The sequence below is a fragment of the Protopterus annectens genome, chromosome 16.part0 (genome assembly GCF_019279795.1).
Source record: "Protopterus annectens isolate FY-2018-M chromosome 16.part0, PAN1.0, whole genome shotgun sequence".
Lineage (NCBI taxonomy): Eukaryota > Metazoa > Chordata > Ceratodontiformes > Protopteridae > Protopterus > Protopterus annectens.
This window is the reverse complement of record NC_056750.1, coordinates 19,467,750-19,474,331: the sequence shown is the minus strand read 5'-3', so window position 1 is coordinate 19,474,331 and position 6,582 is coordinate 19,467,750. Positions and strand designations below refer to the sequence as shown.

General features: G+C 37.4%; 1 non-coding gene across 1 annotated transcript; it reads left to right on the top strand.

The window, feature by feature from the left end:
• Positions 1–5,755: 5,755 nt before the first annotated feature.
• Positions 5,756–5,827, top strand: TRNAA-UGC. The gene has a single exon. It is a non-coding gene; the product is annotated as a tRNA-Ala (tRNA).
• The last annotated feature ends 755 nt before the right edge of the window (positions 5,828–6,582 follow it).

Sequence of the window (6,582 nt, the reverse complement as noted above, 5' to 3'; positions counted from 1 at the left end):
CGCTCTGTATACCTTGGATATCTTGAATGGCTTTAATTAATGCGAAAAAGTAGCACATCGTGAAAAAATGTGGTTGTTTCCCTTATTTTATCCATTTTATGCAATTCGGACATTATTTCAAACATTTCCATTACTATTTCAAATATTTTTATCAATATGTTGCAGTTTCAGACATTTCGTTTAACTAGAAGTTTGTTTGGAGCTTTCTTGGTGCTGTGTTTTATATTCTTCAAACTAAGAAATCATTTAAGCAAGTTTTAGTACCTAGAATTTTTTTCTGACCTGTTTTGTGGGTTGCATGTGCAGTAGGGGTGATCCATTCCTCTATATTCCTCTAACATTAACTGAGTGCCTCTTGGTCTTGATTCTGGATCCCATTCTGACACCATGTCACTCATCTTATGTTATTATTCAAGATGAACAGGTGAGGTAGTTCGTTTATATGCTTTATTGTACAGAAACACATCAGGATGGCTAGCAACAACATAAAATATAAACAAACTGATTAACTGCCAGACCATTACATATATGCATGCTTACATCTCAACAGCTCTCTGCAAAATGGCAGTCTGGCTCGCACGTGCTCAGTATTTATACACATGTGCACGCCCATGAAAAGCTTCTTAAAGGAATATATACATACTGATCTACACCCTCTCTAGCTTAAAAACAAACAAATTAGAGATCTTGTCAAGTCCTGCAAAGCTAATTATGAAACAAAAATATCCTCCCTAGCTAAGGATAATCACAAGGCTTTCTTTAGTTAAGTACTAAATCTAAAAGGGAATAGCCAGCTATCCACTGAACTGCTTGTGGATGGCACCACCTATACTCAACTGGAGGTAATACCCAACCTGCTAGCTGACAGATTTGTAGCAAACTTCACCCCCCTGTCCCCTCCAGTCATCCCCAAAGTATACCTGCCACCATTCCTCAGCCTTTTATCTCAAGAGAGCAGGTCATCTCAGCAGTCTCCAAGGCCAAAAATATGGCATCAGTTAGACCAAACAACATCCCAGGTTGCCTATTAAACAACTTAAAACATAACCTAGCAGACCCATTTGTATCCCTGTTTAACCACAGCCTGCGACCTGGATATATTCCAGTGGAATGGAAGATAGCAACAGTAATTTCTCTGCTCAAAATGGGACCATTAACTGACCCTGGAAATTTTTTTTTTTTTTATTTTACATTTGTTAACTGGGCTAGTCCAACTGGATATATTTCCATTTTCAGCAGAGGCCCGGGCAGAAAAGCTCCACAGTAACATTTAAAAAAAATTTATGATGCACACTTGTAAGAGAAAAAAGTAAAAATGTAAGAAATGTAAGACAAAAAATAAATGAGAGAACAGTAGTTACAAGGTTATACTATATACATAAACACCATATTAAAAAAAAATAAATATTTACAGAAATATATAAAAAAAAAACTTTGAAAAGGAAATTAGGTACTCTTACAATGAAATATATGAGGTTGTTTACAGTATGTTAACAGTTATTTCATATCATATTTACAACAATAATTTAAAACAAAATAAATCCAATGGGACAGGTAAACGCTAATGTTCACAGAAAGAAGGTTTAGAATCAGTAAATAAAGCCAGGAACTGAGCAACAGTGAGGAAGTCAAACGATGCAAAAATTAGTTAAAATCTCCACTTTTAATACAAAAATATAAGACAGGATAAGCGCTTTCGCAAGTAGCTTCATCAGATCCATACAAAAATCCAAATGTTAATTGCATGCTTATATACCTGCAAGTAATGACTCATACTCATGGTTAATTAGCAAACAAGGTACTGCCCATCATTTTTAAAGATATAGATGCTGTTTAAAATGATAGATAAAAATGAATATATAAAAACTTCATAAAATGCATTGCTGAAAAACATATGATGGCTAAGCATCAAATTGCAAACATATTGATCAGAATATTATGACTAACTGAATTATATTAAGTAACACAAAACTATGTATAAATTAAAAAAGTAAATATATCTGTATATAATCAGTATATAATAATTCATTTGATATTTCTACGTTGTTTTAGTTTTGGTCTTATAGAGGCTCTCTCATTCAGGCCAAAACCTTTGTCAGCCCTTAATGAAATAATCCATTGCATTTCCTTACTTTCTGTGTAAGTTCTGATATCACCTCCCCTTACATTAGGAGAAATAACTTCTAGCACCTTAAATAAGAAATAATGTTCATTGTTGTTTAATGTAATATGTTTGGCTAGAGCATTGTGCAATGTATCTCTCTTCATATGGTAGATATGCTCCCTCATCCTATCTCTTAAGGGGCGATTAGTCTTGCCTACATAGAATGACGGGCAGGATTGACAAGTAGCCAAATAAACCACATCTGATGTCATACAGTTTGCATCTGCTTTTATCATAAATACTTTCTGTAGGTCTGGTTGAAAGAACTGAGTGTTACTGTCGATAAAATGGCAAAAATTACAATGCCCATATGGCTTCGTACAACCACCCTTGTTATCACTTTTTATAGTTTTAGGGTAACAAAGTATCCTTTTTAAATTATGTTTATTCCTATAAAGGAAAGTGGGTGTCTCACCCACGATCCGTTTTAAATCACTGTCAACGTGTAAGATACCCCAATGCCTATTAATGACTTCCTTGATTTTGAAATAGTCAGAAGAAAATTGTGTTGAAAATGTAATACTGTGGTTATTACAGTTATTACCTAAAGGATTATCAGATTCCCTAGGACCAAAATAAGGTGCTGCTCTAGTGCAACGCAGTTCATATATGTCATCCATATGGGAGTTGATTTCAGTTTGGGTATAACCCCTATTGACCAATCTGTTTTTCAGGCTAGTTAACTCAGTTTCAAAGCCATCATTCATAGGATTTAATCTTGAGGCCCTGATAGCCTGTCCTCTTATAATATTTTTAAAAACATAAGGGGGGTGCATGCTGGATCTAGAAAGTAAGGTATTACTATAACAGGCCTTACGATGTACACCTGTATTGATTATATCGTTCGGTAATCTCTCAATAAATAAATCAAGGAACTCTATCCTACGTGAAGAATGTTGCATGGCAAACTTAAGGCAAGTCGTAAGGTTATTCATCATGAAATGCATGGATTCTAGTTGTTCAATAGTGCCATCCCATAAAATGAAAAGGTCATCGACGAAACGTCGATAGAACACTACATGTTGCCTGAACATCTCCTCACGAAAAAGCACATGTTCTTCCCAGTATGCAAGAAACATATTTGCGTAGCTGTTGGCACATGGTGTGCCCATTGCTACGCCTTCCTTCTGTCTATAAACAGTGGTCATGAACATAAAGAAGTTATTCTCTAAGACCAACTCCAGAAAATACACTATCAAATCTATTAAAACTATGGAATAATTACTATGTTCTTTTAGATATTCCATTACATAAGTCAGCCCTAAATCATTGGGAATGACAGTGAACAAAGATTGTACATCTAAGGTGACAAATAAATAGCCAGTAGTTGTACCAAAATGCTTACTACATTCATAAAGGTCAATAAGAAATTGCCTAGAGTCTTTTAATACTGTGATACTATCAGATAAAACTTGTTTCAAATGCTTTTCAATAAATACAGAGAGGTGTTCAGTTAGCCAACCACGACTTGAGACTATAGGTCTCATCGGTGGATCATAAGGGTCTTTATGTATTTTGGGCAAGCCATTGATAGTCGGAATGACTGGATGTAGAATATTCAAATATTCATAAAGGTTCTTATCTATTAGTTTACTTTTAAAAATATCATGCAGAGATTGTTTCACATGGTTGGTCACTATATGTACACTTTCTAGGGAGACAGTTTCATAGAAATTATCTTGCAGCATAGTGGTCATGCTGTTAATATAATCTGACATGTTTAAAATAACTATTTTACCGCCCTTATCGGCAGGTCTAATAATGATGCTAGAGTCATTCTGTAGTTTATTCAAACAAAGCCTTTCTTTATGTGAGAGATTATCTCTTGTTTTAAATATTTGTCTAGTGTCTCTACCACCATAATAATTATATAATTCATCTTCTGTTAATTTAAGATAGGCTTCCAGGAGGGGGTGGTGTAATGGTGTAAAATCACTCAAATTCTTAAAAACAAATTTATTATCCTGTGTAACACTAGTGTTAGTGTCCTTGTAAAGAAGTTTTAACATGACATTTCTACAAAAGATTCTTAAATCAACAATAGTATCAACTAATCTACTTTGATTTTTAGGAATAAAGTTCAGGCCTTTGCTCAAAAGCTGAATGTCCTCAGAGGTGAGTATAATATCAGATAGATTACAGACTAATGCTTGTTGGTCCATATTTTTTTGAGAGTTTTTTGTGTTGCAAACACTTCTGAGAGTTTCCTCTTCTGTCTCCATCTGCTTAGGGAGCGTGCTCTTAGCGGGCCTTTCTCCATTCGAACAGGTAAGGGAAAAGGCAGAGCATTAGTGAAAGACCTGTCCATGTTAGCATCTCTAGGTCTAACAACAACCTCCCCATTAGTGTCAGTAAAAGTAGGTTTATTAATAAGGACACAGGTAATCTCCAAATTCTGGACCCAATCCAGCTCAGATTCATTAAAAGTATATCATTCCTGTTAAACATGGCTGCCTTCAAGAAAGTCATCAAGGCCCTGGATGAGGGAAAGACAGTGTGTACCACCTGTCTTAACCTAGCCAAGGAATATGGCACAAACACCACTCAGTTATTATAGAGAAACTCTCCCAATTAGGAATTAACTCCTACATCACCAGATGCATAGCCAAGTGGCTCACCAACATGACACATACTGTCAAAATGTGTGACTTCACCTCTAGCAAAAGACCAGTCACAAGTAGCATACCACAGAGTTCTGTGCTGGGCCCCTTACTGTTTGAAATTGATATAACAGAAGTCCAGACAAACTTGGAAAGCCTGTGGCTGACCAAGACTAGTTCACTGATGATTGCAAATTGGGAGCAATCATTGAGTCCCTCAACAATGTTCATATACTGCAAGCAGGTTTAACGTAGAAGAGTGATTGGTGCCAAAGCCATAGATTAAAGGTAAATGCAAAAAATGCATTATTATTCCCTTAAAGCTGACATCCCTGCTAATTACATTATAGACAGCACCCTCCTAAGTGTAGACACAGAAGTACGTACTCAGGTTGATAGCAATCTGAACTTTGACCACCACATATTCACAGTAGTAAGGAAATTCTTCGATGTGGTATATCTTATAAGTAAAGGCATCACATCTAGATCTAAGGATGTTATTAATTCCATTATACTCCACCCTCATCAGACCAATAATTGAGTACTCCCTTTTGCGTGTACCTCACCAGACACCTGCAACAATTGGAGACACCACAAAGTTTTCTCACCAAGAAATTACAGGGTACACAAAGCAAGTCTTACTCGGAAAGACTGAAAGCCCTGTCATTGTATTCTGTCTCCTAAAGGTTGCTAAGGGGTGTCCTGTGCCTGGATTACAGGGCAGTCTTTGACCCAGCCCTGATGGAAATACTACACATTTGTAAATCAAACTACATGAGGGTCACTCACTCCAGGGATCTTAATCTAGCCTCTGACATGAACAGGTCATCCTGAAAACAGTGCCCCTCCCTGACCCTCTTCAAATGCAGCCTGGATCAATGGATGGGTGACCACAAAGTCACTGCTGGGGTGGCACCCATGTCCCTCCTGGGCAGAGGAAGTCGGTATTAAGTACCATAGACCCTTACCTCTGTGAACTTCACAGACTTAAGGGGATGTAGCTCAGTGGTAGAGCATATACTTTGCATGTATGAGGTCCTGGGTTCAATCCTCAGCATCTCCACTGCATTTGCACCTACTGTACAGTATAATGGTCAAGGTGTTTACCTTACAGACACAAGGTGCAGGGATTGTGTCTCACAAGGAGTAATTGGCTAGGCTTAAAATGGCCCAAAAAGGGTAGTTAGCCTAGTACTGTACTAATGTATGAACTGATTTATGAACACTTAACCACCGACAATTGGGGCAACTCAGGATAAATATAGCTAGGCTTGTAAGGGTTCTAGGGCCATTAGCCTAGAAACCTTCTATGAACCTATGAACCCTGCACTTATTCCCCATGGCTTTGTATGTTGGCTAAATACTCGTCCACCCACATAGTGTCTTTTTTAGGCAATGTCAGTCTTCTAAAGCTTCCAGCATAACAAAACAGAATTGAGATAACGTAAAGTTGTCCTTCCATATCACTGTTGTGGTATTCTTTACCTAAGGCATCTCCTGCCAAGGATAGCCCAATGTCCAGCCAGTATGCCAAAGCCTTTAGTACTTATGGGTGTCATAAGTCACACATGTGCTCCCCATGCATGACATAGGACATAAATGTGACATAAGGATACCCACACTCAGAACTTCTTTGCCGCTAGTCTGAACACTGTAGTTGAACATCTGTCTGAACTCTCGGCATCCCTAACCACTGGCCCTACTGTCCTATACACCCAAGCTGCCAAAGGTTCAGTTTTTGATCCCTTTGCTGATACTATATGTCTAAATGGTGGGTTTTGTGGGTTTGTGTGGATTTTAGGGATGCCGAAAATCTTA